This window comes from Chelmon rostratus, chromosome 24 (genome assembly GCF_017976325.1).
Source record: "Chelmon rostratus isolate fCheRos1 chromosome 24, fCheRos1.pri, whole genome shotgun sequence".
Lineage (NCBI taxonomy): Eukaryota > Metazoa > Chordata > Actinopteri > Chaetodontiformes > Chaetodontidae > Chelmon > Chelmon rostratus.
Window position 1 is genome coordinate 12,880,567 of NC_055681.1, and position 14,959 is coordinate 12,895,525.

Consider the following 14,959-nt stretch of genomic DNA (forward strand, 5'->3'; position numbering starts at 1 on the left):
GCTGCTGTGACACAAAAGTTTCCCTAATTTTATATTGTGTCTGCAGGAAGATGTATCAATGTTTTTGGAAATCAAATTGAACAGAAATCTAAAAGTAATTTAGGAAGGGGAGGGGCATCAAATTTTAAAAAGTGACCTCCAGAAGCTCTTCTTCTTCTTCTTCGTCGTTGTGAGCTGGATGTTTTCTTGCGTGAGGCGTTTGATGTCATCGTTCATTGCTGCCTCTTTTTGCGCCCATGTTTGCTCTTTGAGCAGCAGCATCTGTCTCAGCTCTTCCTTCTCTCTTTCCCACTGCTCTACTCTTCTGGCCCAACTCTCTGAGAGTCCGGACAGCTCCTCTTCGTACCTGTCTTGTGCAGCTGAGAGCTCCTTTCTGATGCTCTCCTCTCTGTCCTGGAGCTCCTTCTTGAAGCTCTCCTTGGTCTCAGAGAGCTCCTTTCTGAAGCTCTCCTCTCTCTCAGAGAGCTCCTTCATGAAGCTCTCCTCTCTGTCAGAGAGCTCCTTCTGGTGGCTTTGGTCTCTTGCTGCCAGCTGCTCTCGTAGTTCTTCCTCAAGAGCTTCGCAGGCGGCTTTGCTCTGTTTTAGAGCCTCCTCTGCGTCATTCACCTCGGCCTTGGTGACGGAGTGAGCTTTGGTCCGAGCTCGTCTTTTCTTGTTGGCCCTGCTGATCTCTTCGTCTTTCTCCATGAGGACCTCTTTCAGCTGGCTCATTTCTGCCTGCCAACTCTCTTTCAGGGCCCTCACTTCACTGGAGGCTTCAAGCTCATCTAAAGAGGCTCTCATCCTCTCGGATTCCTCTTTCTCAGCGAGGAGGCTCTGATTAAGAGAGGCCATCTGCTCATCTCTCTTTTTCAGGTCCTCCGTTACCGTCTTGTGCTCGTGGTCCCAGGCATTGACGGTTTCCTCATGTCTGCGCAGCAGCTCACGCATACGTAGTTGCACAGAGCCGATCCGTTCTTCACTGTGACGGATCTCCTTGTTGGCATTCTGGAGGTCGGTCTTTAACTTCTTGTTCTCCTCCTCTATGCTGGAGAGTTTCTCCAGCAAGGTCCTTCTCTCTTCCATATGCGACCCCTGTGCAGAATGAGCAAAAGAATGCCGCTGTCTCTGGTTAGAGTAATTTATCACTCTGCCTGTATACTCTCTTCTTGCCATTGCGGTTAATGTTGTCAAACAGGATCTACGATGAAATGACTGAACACAAATGTTCTCAAAAAAAGCTAAACTGTCTCTTAATTCAACAAGTTAATACACCAAAAAAATGAGTTTCTGACTTATTGGCTCTGGGGTACCTGTATTCATAGTCGGTGAAGATCGAAGGACAGAAAAGTGCTTTGATCATTGACGTCATATGTGGAGGTTGACTCCGCCTTAAGAAACGTGCGCGTGTGAGTTCTGTGCGCACGCGTCTTCCTGTCGCTCCGGCTACAGCTGAAGTGAAGGTAAGCTATTCACATCGGGCTGTTGCTGTGTATAGTGCGAATGCAAATGGTAATTAATGAAATGATGAAATATTCCACTTCGCTTGTATTCGGCGTGAGCCTGTGTTACGTGCCATTACTTGAAACGAAAGTTTGAATCTGTCCCTGGCGGCACCATGGCTGCTTTAAAATCGGGAGCTGAAGGAGGAACAGAGTTACTTTTATTGTTGGCCGGTCAGCTGTTTGTTTGCCAGCTACGTCAACTTCTATGTGCTATGCACTAACATGTCTAGATCTAAGTTTTTATCGGCATGACCGAAAGAGTATTGCATTTTGTGTTTGTCCACACACCGCATTGCAAGCTTAGCTACCAAACATGTAGGTAAAGTTAGTAGCTTGCTATCATCACGTAGCTAACACTAGCAAAGCAAGTTTGCTGCTGGCTTGTTGCTAGCTGTTAGCACCAGCTGCGACATCAGCATCATTTCTGTGGCAAACTCACACGCGTTTCAATCCTGGAACATCCCAGGTGACTTTTTGAACAAAATAAGCCAATAAGGCTGTTGTGTTAGTCGGCAGCCTGTGGCCGAGGTACTGTGTTATAAGTCAAACACTATTAAAACAGTGTCCAGACGTGATACGCACGTTTATTGCTAACATTAATGCTACATGACGTCCATAAAGCGAAGCCCACTGACATCGATCAAGCAGTATTCATTGATAATGTACAATGCAAATACTTGGTAACAGCACAGCACCTGTGCTGCTCTGTTGTCATTTTCATTAGTCCCTGAAGTTTGTGCTTTTTGCCTTGTTTTTTCTGATGCTTTCAGTAACTGCAGACACAGTCGTGTTATCTCCCAATAAATGAAACAGTAGACAGTAGTAAATGTGTGTATTATGTTCTCATGATGATAATGTTGTGTTTCATCAGAATGGCCCACCGACCTCAACACCCAGCAGGTGTGAAGAAGCACCACCTGACTGCCATGTTCACCATCACCGCTTCACGTTCACTCGACCAGTGAGTGTTTTAAAGAATATTCTAGCTGACTGCATTGATTTACAGAACTAATGATTCTCAAGCAGACATTAAGCCCATGTCCACCAGCTAACAGCAAGGTGATGTAAGTCTGAGGTAACTAAACCACTGTAGGCTAAATCTTTAAATTATACATTTCTTGTCATGTATAATTGGATTAATAGAAGTGAACTGTGGTCTTTTCAAAAAGAATACAAAGTGCTGAAGTGTCTACGCTGTCAAAGTCAACAAAGCTTATGACTACATCCCCTCTCTCCAGGCCCACATTCCCTCCAAGAGGCTGGCTGCAGATTCAGAGCTGCCTCTCCAAAGCCTCTGTGACCAGGTGACACAAGCACACCTGTCCTTGTCCCGTTGTGTCAGCACCAGTGGAGGAGCTTCTACAACTGACATCAGGAGAGGTCTAACTATCTGTATACTATTTACAGAGTGAAAGACGGGCACATCACACGGGTTAGTTGTAATTCAACTTATTCTGTTTCACTCACAAAATGAATTCAAGGAGAAACTGGTTCATTTCAACATGATGTATTTTTTCTATTTGGTATGGATTTATTAGCATGGTCAAGAAATGAGACAGTCAAATCACTTTCTGTAGAATATGAGATCCTTGTGCATAAAAACCTGTTCCTGACCCCCCTCTCTCCCCTCTCTGTCTCCCTATTGCTCTACCAGATCCGTCCCCAGGTGACTTCAGCCATGCCCAGTTCAGCTGGACGTCATCATGCTCCTACCACCTCTCATACTGTCCTCTCCAGGTCTTCCCTCGTCTTCGTCCTGGCTGTGGCTGCAGCTTGGTGGCTGATGGTCGTCTCTGTGCTGCTGTGGCCCCAAGGTGTCATATTTTACCCTTCACTACAACACATCCTTCCCCAAGTTATATTTTATGGAACATGTGGATTATTTAGTCCAGAATTTTACATATTTGAAAATTTTATATTGTTTCAGATAATTTGATCTAAAAATAAACTTCAAGCAAATCCTTGGCTTATGTTGATCTTTGTGGTAAAAATGAGGTTCACTGAAGTTTTTCAATATTGACAAAAATATTGTCTGCACTGAATAGTTTATGATATTTGTCAAATAAGTTCTGGCTTGACTAGGAATATCCGTATATAGTTTGTGGAATCCATACAGAGTAAAACACTGCCTAGTGAACACAGAAAACTCAGGTTGATCTCCTCACAGCTCCTTTTTCTTATTGAGTAATCTGGATGTCCAAAAACAGGAAGATATATAAAATAAAGCTAAACTAAAATCTTTGTTAGCTAGACATCTGCTAGCACTAGCTGTGTTACCATTAGCTTGTCAGCTTAAATGTTTTAGCAGCTCAAATAAGAGTTTATACAGCGATGTTACACTCTATATAGATAATTGTCATTATGTGCACTGAGTGGTGACAAAAATTAGCTGTAGATTAACTCTGAAGTGTCATCAGTCCCTCTACAGGATTATGAATGGCAAAAATGGATAATAGCTATGTTAAATGCAGGTTTTCATTCCAACCAAGGAGGAGCACACCAGGCTGGACTCATTTAATCAGCTGATCTCAGTCTTCAGCTGATAGTTAGGTGACCGCCTGCTTTAGTCCAACTTAAATCATGGCATGTCTCCAGGATATAACAAGTTGCCTTGCCATCAGTTTAAAGAGGTGTTGTTTTTTCTCTGTAGCTCACAGATCTTCACTCCCGCCATTTCTTTTCTTTCTTTTTCAACTCATAACTTTATAAAGCAAGTTCAGTCAATTTGACACATTTTTCAAGTCCCCAAGAAAGTGACCTCGGGTGCCCACTTTACTCGGGGATCAGGCTCCCTCCACCATCTGCAGGTGCTGCAAAGCAGCGCTGCTCAATCCTTTGCAGCAACAAAGAGGCATGATCACATGACCTCTCTGCTTTCCTCCACTGGCTCCCTGATAGACTTTGAAATGGTTTAAAAATTGTATTGCCTACATTTAAGGTCTTTTAAATCTCATCTTGAAACTTTTCTTTTTGTGGAAGCTTTTGGAAATGTTTGATCCATTTCTGCCTTATCTGGTTTTATTCTGAGTTTGATTTTGTAAAGCTTTTTGTAACATTGTTATGAAAGGTGCTATATAAATAAAGTTTATTATTATTATTATTATACATGCATTGTTTCTGTAGTGTTGAAGTCGGTGTCATACGCCAACAACTCTGGCATCTTAAATCTCCTGGACTTCTGGCTGAAAGGCAACTCTTTGCTAACATCTTCACCTTCTCAGCTTGTTGACGAGATGATATTATGTTTACTTTTTTGCACCTTCCACTCTTTCTGAATTCTGGAACCTAAGCAGTCATGGAGGGCTCCACACTGGGGCTAGAGGGTGCTATAGCCCCGTCAAAAATCTGTTTAGCCCCAGTTAAGCCCCTCCAGAATTTTATTTCATATTATAATACATGTATATTAAGTTATAAAACAATAAATAAAACAATTTCAATAATTTCATTGTATATTTTAATAATTTTTTTTGTTTAAAAATAAACATTTTTAAACAAAGCCATCGCTTTATTGTGTTCGCTTGTATGAGGTTTAGATAATTTATTGAATATTCTTTGGCCAAATTCAATTATAAAAAAAACTCGAACATGCGTGTGCTGTGTATCATTTAGCTGCTTTTATTGAAAAAAGAGAACCTCTTTATAAAGTTACCAATCATGAAAATCGATTATGTTCTTAGCACCCTCACGTATTGGTCAAGGCCCCCCTTAGCACCGGTAGAAAAAAAATCCTGGCGCCGTCCATGTAAGCAGTGTGCATGTGTTTCAGTTTAAAGGCTGTGATCTCTCCTCTAAAATGTCCAATCACACAGATGCTGTCATTAACCTGCACTCGTGCTGATTTGGTCAGCCGAGCTGTCAATCACCGCTGTTCTCAACACACCAAAACAACCGCTGGAATATAAAGTAGTCACATCTGTCACCTTTTTCTCCCTGTTTTCAATTTTAAGACACACTTTGGTTTTTTCTGTTACAAGTCCAATAACTTTATTTCAGGCTGTTAACAATCCAATCTACACAAACAATACACTTTAGCCACCACCTAATTCCATAAAGTCAAATACAGTTTTGGGTTTAATTTTAATTTTGTTTATTTTTCAGAATAATTCATTCTTTGACTCCTCGCGTTGTATGACCGAGCCTTGGAGTCGCCTTCGCAGGCGGCTTTGCTCTGTTTTAGAGCCTCCTCTGCGTCATTCAGCTCAGCCATGGTGACGGAGTGAGCTTTGGTCCGAGCTCGTCTTTTCTTGTTGGCCCTGCTGATCTCTTCGTCTTTCTCCATGAGGACCTCTTTCAGCTGGCTCATTTCTGCCTGCCAACTCTCTTTCAGGGCCCTCACTTCACTGGAGGCTTCAAGCTCATCTAAAGAGGCTCTCATCCTCTCGGATTCCTCTTTCTCAGCGAGGAGGCTCTGATTAAGAGAGGCCATCTGCTCATCTCTCTTTTTCATGTCCTCCATTACCGTCTTGTGCTCGTGGTCCCAGGCATTGACGGTTTCCTCATGTCTGCGCAGCAGCTCACGCATACGTAGTTGCACAGAGCCGATCCGTTCTTCACTGTAACGGATCTCCTTGTTGGCATTCTGGAGGTCGGTCTTTAACTTCTTGTTCTCCTCCTCTATGCTGGAGAGTTTCTCCAGCAAGGTCCTTCTCTCTTCCAGATGCGACCCCCAGTTGTTGGGTTTAATTTTAATTTTGTTTATTTTTCAGAATAATTCTTTCTTTGACTCCTCACGTTGTGTGACCGAGCCTTGGAGTTACATTTTATTTTGATTTCTGTGTTTTTCATACTCCATTTTTCTATAAATGTGCCCGATTTGCCTAATTTTTTTTTTTCAAAAAGTCTTTCAAATTTGTTTATTTTTGCACCTAATCTTGTAATTCTGCTGCTGTGACACAAAAGTTTCCCTAATTTTATATTGTGTCTGCAGGAAGATGTATCAATGTTTTTGGAAATCAAATTGAACAGAAATCTAAAAGTAATTTAGGAAGGGGAGGGGCATCAAATTTTAAAAAGTGACCTCCAGAAGCTCTTCTTCTTCTTCTTCTTCGTTGTGAGCTGGATGTTTTCTTGCGTGAGGCGTTTGATGTCATCGTTCATTGCTGCCTCTTTTTGCGCCCATGTTTGCTCTTTGAGCAGCAGCATCTGTCTCAGCTCTTCCTTCTCTCTTTCCCACTGCTCTACTCTTCTGGCCCAACTCTCTGAGAGTCCGGACAGCTCCTCTTCTTACCTGTCTTGTGCAGCTGAGAGCTCCTTTCTGATGCTCTCCTCTCTGTCCTGGAGCTCCTTCTTGAAGCTCTCCTTGGTCTCAGAGAGCTCCTTTCTGAAGCTCTCCTCTCTCTCAGAGAGCTCCTTCATGAAGCTCTCCTCTCTGTCAGAGAGCTCCTTCTGGTGGCTTTGGTCTCTTGCTGCCAGCTGCTCTCGTAGTTCTTCCTCAAGAGCTTCGCAGGCGGCTTTGCTCTGTTTTAGAGCCTCCTCTGCGTCATTCACCTCGGCCTTGGTGACGGAGTGAGCTTTGGTCCGAGCTCGTCTTTTCTTGTTGGCCCTGCTGATCTCTTCGTCTTTCTCCATGAGGACCTCTTTCAGCTGGCTCATTTCTGCCTGCCAACTCTCTTTCAGGGCCCTCACTTCACTGGAGGCTTCAAGCTCATCTAAAGAGGCTCTCATCCTCTCGGATTCCTCTTTCTCAGCGAGGAGGCTCTGATTAAGAGAGGCCATCTGCTCATCTCTCTTTTTCAGGTCCTCCGTTACCGTCTTGTGCTCGTGGTCCCAGGCATTGACGGTTTCCTCATGTCTGCGCAGCAGCTCACGCATACGTAGTTGCACAGAGCCGATCCGTTCTTCACTGTGACGGATCTCCTTGTTGGCATTCTGGAGGTGGGTCTTTAACTTCTTGTTCTCCTCCTCTATGCTGGAGAGTTTCTCCAGCAAGGTCCTTCTCTCTTCCATATGCGACCCCTGTGCAGAATGAGCAAAAGAATGCCGCTGTCTCTGGTTAGAGTAATTTATCACTCTGCCTGTATACTCTCTTCTTGCCATTGCGGTTAATGTTGTCAAACAGGATCTACGATGAAATGACTGAACACAAATGTTCTCAAAAAAAGCGAAACTGTCTCTTAATTCAACAAGTTAATACACCAAAAAAATGAGTTTCTGACTTATTGGCTCTGGGGTACCTGTATTCATAGTCGGTGAAGATCGAAGGACAGAAAAGTGCTTTGATCATTGACGTCATATATGGAGGTTGACTCCGCCTTAAGAAACGTGCGCGTGTGAGTTCTGTGCGCATGCGTCTTCCTGTCGCTCCGGCTACAGCTGAAGTGAAGGTAAGCTATTTACATTGGGCTCTTGCTGTGTATAGTACGAATGCAAATGGTAATTAATAAAATGATGAAATATTCCACTTCCCTTGTATTCGGCGTGAGCCTGTGTTACGTGCCATTACTTGAAACGAAAGTTTGAATCTGTCCCTGGCGGCACCATGGCTGCTTTAAAATCGGGAGCTGAAGGAGGAACAGAGTTACTTTTATTGTTGACCGGTCAGCTGTTTGTTTGCTAGCTACGTCAACTTCTATGTGCTATGCACTAACATGTCCAGATCTAGGTTTTTATCGGCATGACCGAAAGAGTATTGCATTTTGTGTTTGTCCACACACCGCATTGCAAGCTTAGCTCCCAAACATGTAGGTAAAGTTAGTAGCTTGCTATCATCACATAGCTAACACTAGCAAAGCAAGTTTGCTGCTGGCTTGTTGCTAGCTGTTAGCGACACCAGCATCATTTCTGTGGCAAACTCACGCGTTTCAATCCTGAAACATCCCAGGTGACTTTTTGAACAAAATAAGCCAATAAGGCTGTTGTGTTAGTCGGCAGCCTGTGGCCTACGTACTGTGTTATAAGTCAAACACTATTAAAACAGTGTCCAGACGTGATACGCACGTTTATTGCTAACATTAATGCTACATGACGTCCATAAAGCGAAGCCCACTGACATCGATCAAGCAGTATTCATTGATAATGTACAATGCAAATACTTGGTAACAGCACAGCACCTGTGCTGCTCTGTTGTCATATTCATTAGTCCCTGAAGTTTGTGCTTTTTGCCTTGTTTTTCTGATGCTTTCAGTAACTGCAGACACAGTCGTGTTATCTCCCAATAAATGAAACAGTAGACAGTAGTAAATGTGTGTATTATGTTCTCATGATGATAATGTTGTGTTTCATCAGAATGGCCCACCGACCTCAACACCCAGCAGGTGTGAAGAAGCACCACCTGACTGCCATGTTCCCCATCACCGCTTCACGTTCACTCGACCTGTGAGTGTTTTAAAGAATATTCTAGCTGACTGCATTGATTTACAGAACTCATAATTCTTAAGCAGACATTAAGCCCATGTCCACCAGCTAACAGCAAAGTGATGTAAGTCTGAGGTAACTAAACCACTGTAGGCTAAATCTTTAAATTTGCATTTCTTGTCATGTATAATTTGATGAATAGAAGTGAACTGTGGTCTTTTCAAAAAGAATACAAAGTGCTGAAGTGTCTACGCTGTCAAAGTCAACAAAGCTTATGACTACATCCCCTCTCTCCAGGCCCACATTCCCTCCAAGAGGCTGGCTGCAGATTCAGAGCTGCCTCTCCAAAGCCTCTGTGACCAGGTGACACAAGCACACCTGTCCTTGTCCCGTTGTGTCAGCACCAGTGGAGGAGCTTCTACAACTGACGTCAGGAGAGGTCTAACTATCTGTATACTATTTACAGAGTGAAAGACGGGCACATCACACGGGTTAGTTGTAATTCAACTTATTCTGTTTCACTCACAAAATGAATTCAAGGAGAAACTGAGTCATTTCAACATGATGTATTTTTTCTATTTGGTATGGATTTATTAGCATGGTCAAGAAATGAGACAGTCAAACCACTTTCTGTAGAATATGAGATCCTTGTGCATAAAAAACCTGTTCCTGACCCCCCTCTCTCCCCTCTCTGTCTCCCTATTGCTCTACCAGATCCGTCCCCAGGTGACTTCAGCCATGCCCAGTTCAGCTGACGTCATCATGCTCCTGCCACCTCTCATACTGTCCTCTCCAGGTCTTCCCTCGTCTTCGTCCTGGCTGTGGCTGCAGCTTGGTGGCTGATGGTCGTCTCTGTGCTGCTGTGGCCCCAAGGTGTCATATTTTACCCTTCACTACAACACATCCTTCCCCAAGTTATATTTTATGGAACATGTGGATTATTTAGTCCAGAATTTTACATATTTGAAAATTTTATATTGTTTCAGATAATTTGATCTAAAAATAAACTTCAAGCAAATCCTTGTCTTATGTTGATCTTTGTGGTAAAAATGAGGTTCACTGAAGTTTTTCAATATTGACAAAAATATTGTCTGCACTGAATAGTTTATGATATTTGTCAAATAAGTTCTGGCTTGACTAGGAATATCCGTATATAGTTTGTGGAATCCATACAGAGTAAAACACTGCCTAGTGAACACAGAAAACTCAGGGTGATCTCCTCACAGCTCCTTTTTCTTATCGAGTAATCTGGATGTCCAAAAACAGGAAGATATATAAAATAAAGCGAAACTAAAATCTTTGTTAGCTAGACATCTGCTGGCGCTAGCTGTGTTACCATCAGCTTGTCAGCTTAAATGTTTTAGCAGCTCAAATAAGAGTTTATACAGCGATGTTACACTCTATATAGATAATTGTCATTATGTGCACTGAGTGGTGACAAAAATTAGCTGTAGATTAACTCTGAAGTGTCATCAGTCCCTCTACAGGATTATGAATGGCAAAAATGGATAATAGCTATGTTAAATGCAGGTTTTCATTCCAACCAAGGAGGAGCACACCAGGCTGGACTCATTTAATCAGCTGATCTCAGTCTTCAGCTGATAGTTAGGTGACCGCCTGCTTTAGTCCAACTTAAGTCATGGCATGTCTCCAGGATATAACAAGTTGCCTTGCCATCAGTTTAAAGAGGTGTTGTTTTTTCTCTGTAGCTCACAGATCTTCACTCCCGCCATTTTTTTCTTTCTTTTTCAACTCATTACTTTATAAAGCAAGTTCAGTCAATTTGACACATTTTTCAAGTCCCCAAGAAAGTGACCTCGGGTGCCCACTTTACTCGGGGATCAGGCTCCCTCCACCATCTGCAGGTGCTGCAAAGCAGCGCTGCTCAATCCTTTACAGCAACAAAGAGGCATGATCACATGACCTCTCTGCTTTCCTCCACTGGCTCCCTGATAGACTTTGAAATGGTTTAAAAAATTGTATTTCCTACATTTAAGGTCTTTTAAATCTCATCTTGAAACTTTCCTTTTTGTGGAAGCTTTTGGAAATGTTTGATCCATTTCTGCCTTATCTGGTTTTATTCTGAGTTTGATTTTGTAAAGCTTTTTGTAACATTGTTATGAAAGGTGCTATATAAATAAAGTTTATTATTATTATTATTATACATGCATTGTTTCTGTAGTGTTGAAGTCGGTGTCATACGCCAACAACTCTGGCATCTTAAATCTCCTGGACTTCTGGCTGAAAGGCAACTCTTTGCTAACATCTTCACCTTCTCAGCTTGTTGACGAGATGATATTATGTTTACTTTTTTGCACCTTCCACTCTTTCTGAATTCTGGAACCTAAGCAGTCATGGACGGCTCCACACTGGGGCTAGAGGGTGCTATAGCCCCGTCAAAAATCTGTTTAGCCCCAGTTAAGCCCCTCCAGAATTTTATTTCATATTATAATACATGTATATTAAGTTAAAAAACAATTTCAATAATTTCATTGTATATTTTAATAATTTTTTTTGTTTAAAAATAAACATTAAAAAGTTCACGAGTTCCAATCCATCCCCGCTTGCCTGTTTCCCATTGATTAGTGTAGCCAAATGCGCCGTCTCTTGGAGAGAAAAAAGGAACAAGGTGAAGCAGTCAACAGCACGCTGGAATTTCTGTCCATGCTTAAACCTTTCAAAGACTCATTTGAGGACATATATAAACTTTTGCGCATATCTGTTACACTGCCTGTAACCTCCGCGTCATGTGAGCGCAGTTTTTCCTGCATGCCGCGCGTAAAAACCTGCCTGAGAAACAGGACGGCAAACCCTCGACTCAGCAACCTGGCCTGCCTGTCCATATACGCAGAACGAACCAAGGCCTTGGATGTCCAGAAGATTATAGACTCATTTGCACTTAACCACAGCAACAGACGCATCGTCCTCTTATAGGACGATCACCAGAGTCTGGTGAGTTTTCCCCTGACGTTGCGATACATTTGATGTGATGATGTGAGGTTTAATCTGTTACACTGTAATGAATGCACAGCGGGACGTGGCATGTATTTTTGTTTGTGGTAAAAATATAATCACCAAGATTGTGATGAGCATGTTCCTTTTACGTTCTTTGAGTGTCTGCCTTGCCCATTTAACAGGCACAGGGTGTTTGTTGTTTCTTCTCGCTGTGGCTATTAATTCCATTTTTGACCGTAGCCTATGTTGTGATCCAAATGAAGCTGTTCTCGTTGCGGCGGCATTTTGTAGCCTTATTAATTTCACTGTTATTTAATCTCTTATGATGTTGTGATCAAAGACAACATTGCCAATGCATAGTTGTTAGTTTTCATTAAGTGCTATGGAATAAATACATTTGTCGCATTTTGGGTATTGTCTGGTTATTGGCAGGCGCATGGTCGCTGTCCGGTGCTGAATCTGTCACTTTTGTACGTGAAACATTTTAGCCATCGCTTTATTGTGTTCGCTTGTATGAGGCTTAGATAATTTATTGAATATTCTTTGGCCAAATTCAATTATAAAAAAAACTCGAACATGCGTGTGCTGTGTATCATTTAGCTGCTTTTATTGAAAAAAGAGAACTCTTTATAAAGTTACCAATCATGAAAATCGATTATTTTCTTAGCACCCTCACGTATTGGTCAAGACCCCCCTTAGCACCGGTAGAAAAAAAATCCTGGCGCCGTCCATGTAAGCAGTGTGCATGTGTTTCAGTTTAAAGGCTGTGATCTCTCCTCTAAAATGTCCAATCACACAGATGCTGTCATTAACCTGCACTCGTGCTGATTTGGTCAGCCGAGCTGTCAATCACAACTGTTCTCAACACACCAAAACAACCGCTGGAATATAAAGTAGTCACATCTGTCACCTTTTTCTCCCTGTTTTCAATTATAAGACACACTTTGGTTTTTCTGTTACAAGTCCAATAAGTTTATTTCAGGCTGTTAACAATCCAATCTACACAAACAATACACTTTAGCCACCACCTAATTCCATAAAGTCAAATACAGTTTTGGGTTAAATTTTAATTTTGTTTATTTTTCAGAATAATTCATTCTTTGACTCCTCGCGTTGTATGACCGAGCCTTGGAGTCGCCTTCGCAGGCGGCTTTGCTCTGTTTTAGAGCCTCCTCTGCGTCATTCAGCTCGGCCTTGGTGACGGAGTGAGCTTTGGTCCGAGCTCGTCTTTTCTTGTTGGCCCTGCTGATCTCTTTGTCTTTCTCCATGAGGACCTCTTTCAGCTGGCTCATTTCTGCCTGCCAACTCTCTTTCAGGGCCCTCACTTCACTGGAGGCTTCAAGCTCATCTAAAGAGGCTCTCATCCTCTCGGATTCCTCTTTCTCAGCGAGGAGGCTCTGATTAAGAGAGGCCATCTGCTCATCTCTCTTTTTCAGGTCCTCCGTTACCGTCTTGTGCTCGTGGTCCCAGGCATTGACGGTTTCCTCATGTCTGCGCAGCAGCTCACGCATACGTAGTTGCACAGAGCCGATCCGTTCTTCACTGTGACGGATCTCCTTGTTGGCATTCTGGAGGTGGGTCTTTAACTTCTTGTTCTCCTCCTCTATGCTGGAGAGTTTCTCCAGCAAGGTCCTTCTCTCTTCCAGATGCGACCCCCAGTTGTTGGGTTTAATTTTAATTTTGTTTATTTTTCAGAATAATTCGTTCTTTGACTCCTCACGTTGTGTGACCGAGCCTTGGAGTTACATTTTATTTTGATTTCTGTGTTTTTCATACTCCATTTTTCTATAAATGTGCCCGATTTGCCTAATTTTTTTTTTTCAAAAAGTCTTTCAAATTTGTTTATTTTTGCACCTAATCTTGTAATTCTGCTGCTGTGACACAAAAGTTTCCCTAATTTTATATTGTGTCTGCAGGAAGATGGATCAATGTTTTTGGAAATCAAATTGAACAGAAATCTAAAAGTAATTTAGGAAGGGGAGGGGCATCAAATTTTAAAAAGTGACCTCCAGAAGCTCTTCTTCTTCTTCTTCTTCGTTGTGAGCTGGATGTTTTCTTGCGTGAGGCGTTTGATGTCATCGTTCATTGCTGCCTCTTTTTGCGCCCATGTTTGCTCTTTGAGCAGCAGCATCTGTCTCAGCTCTTCCTTCTCTCTTTCCCACTGCTCTACTCTTCTGGCCCAACTCTCTGAGAGTCCGGACAGCTCCTCTTCGTACCTGTCTTGTGCAGCTGAGAGCTCCTTTCTGATGCTCTCCTCTCTGTCCTGGAGCTCCTTCTTGAAGCTCTCCTTAGTCCGAGAGAGCTCCTTTCTGAAGCTCTCCTCTCTCTCAGAGAGCTCCTTCATGAAGCTCTCCTCTCTGTCAGAGAGCTCCTTCTGGTGGCTTTGGTCTCTTGCTGCCAGCTGCTCTCGTAGTTCTTCCTCAAGAGCTTCGCAGGCGGCTTTGCTCTGTTTTAGAGCCTCCTCTGCGTCATTCACCTCGGCCTTGGTGACGGAGTGAGCTTTGGTCCGAGCTCGTCTTTTCTTGTTGGCCCTGCTGATCTCTTCGTCTTTCTCCATGAGGACCTCTTTCAGCTGGCTCATTTCTGCCTGCCAACTCTCTTTCAGGGCCCTCACTTCACTGGAGGCTTCAAGCTCATCTAAAGAGGCTCTCATCCTCTCGGATTCCTCTTTCTCAGCGAGGAGGCTCTGATTAAGAGAGGCCATCTGCTCATCTCTCTTTTTCAGGTCCTCCGTTACCGTCTTGTGCTCGTGGTCCCAGGCATTGACGGTTTCCTCATGTCTGCGCAGCAGCTCACGCATACGTAGTTGCACAGAGCCGATCCGTTCTTCACTGTGACGGATCTCCTTGTTGGCATTCTGGAGGTGGGTCTTTAACTTCTTGTTCTCCTCCTCTATGCTGGAGAGTTTCTCCAGCAAGGTCCTTCTCTCTTCCAGATGCGACCCCCAGTTGTTGGGTTTAATTTTAATTTTGTTTATTTTTCAGAATAATTCGTTCTTTGACTCCTCACGTTGTGTGACCGAGCCTTGGAGTTACATTTTATTTTGATTTCTGTGTTTTTCATACTCCATTTTTCTATAAATGTGCCCGATTTGCCTAATTTTTTTTTTTTCAAAAAGTCTTTCAAATTTGTTTATTTTTGCACCTAATCTTGTAATTCTGCTGCTGTGACACAAAAGTTTCCCTAATTTTATATTGTGTCTGCAGGAAGATGGATCAATGTTTTTG

General features: G+C 42.8%; 2 long non-coding RNA genes across 5 annotated transcripts; both read left to right on the top strand.

Annotated features, from left to right (window-relative positions):
• Positions 1-1,389: 1,389 nt before the first annotated feature.
• On the top strand, positions 1,390-3,448 carry LOC121627474. 2 transcript variants are annotated; one of them, XR_006008027.1, is made up of 4 exons: positions 1,390-1,442; positions 2,356-2,445; positions 2,723-2,916; positions 3,139-3,448. It is a non-coding gene; the product is annotated as an uncharacterized LOC121627474 (long non-coding RNA). The 2 variants fall into 2 exon arrangements; XR_006008026.1 differs by lacking the exon at positions 1,390-1,442 and adding an exon at positions 1,448-1,491.
• A 4,326-nt stretch (positions 3,449-7,774) lies between these two features.
• Positions 7,775-9,800, top strand: LOC121627578. Of its 3 annotated transcripts, none has more exons than XR_006008077.1 (3): positions 7,775-7,807; positions 9,075-9,268; positions 9,492-9,800. It is a non-coding gene; the product is annotated as an uncharacterized LOC121627578 (long non-coding RNA). The 3 variants fall into 3 exon arrangements; XR_006008076.1 differs by lacking the exon at positions 7,775-7,807 and adding an exon at positions 8,858-8,901; XR_006008075.1 differs by lacking the exon at positions 7,775-7,807 and adding an exon at positions 8,862-8,912.
• The last annotated feature ends 5,159 nt before the right edge of the window (positions 9,801-14,959 follow it).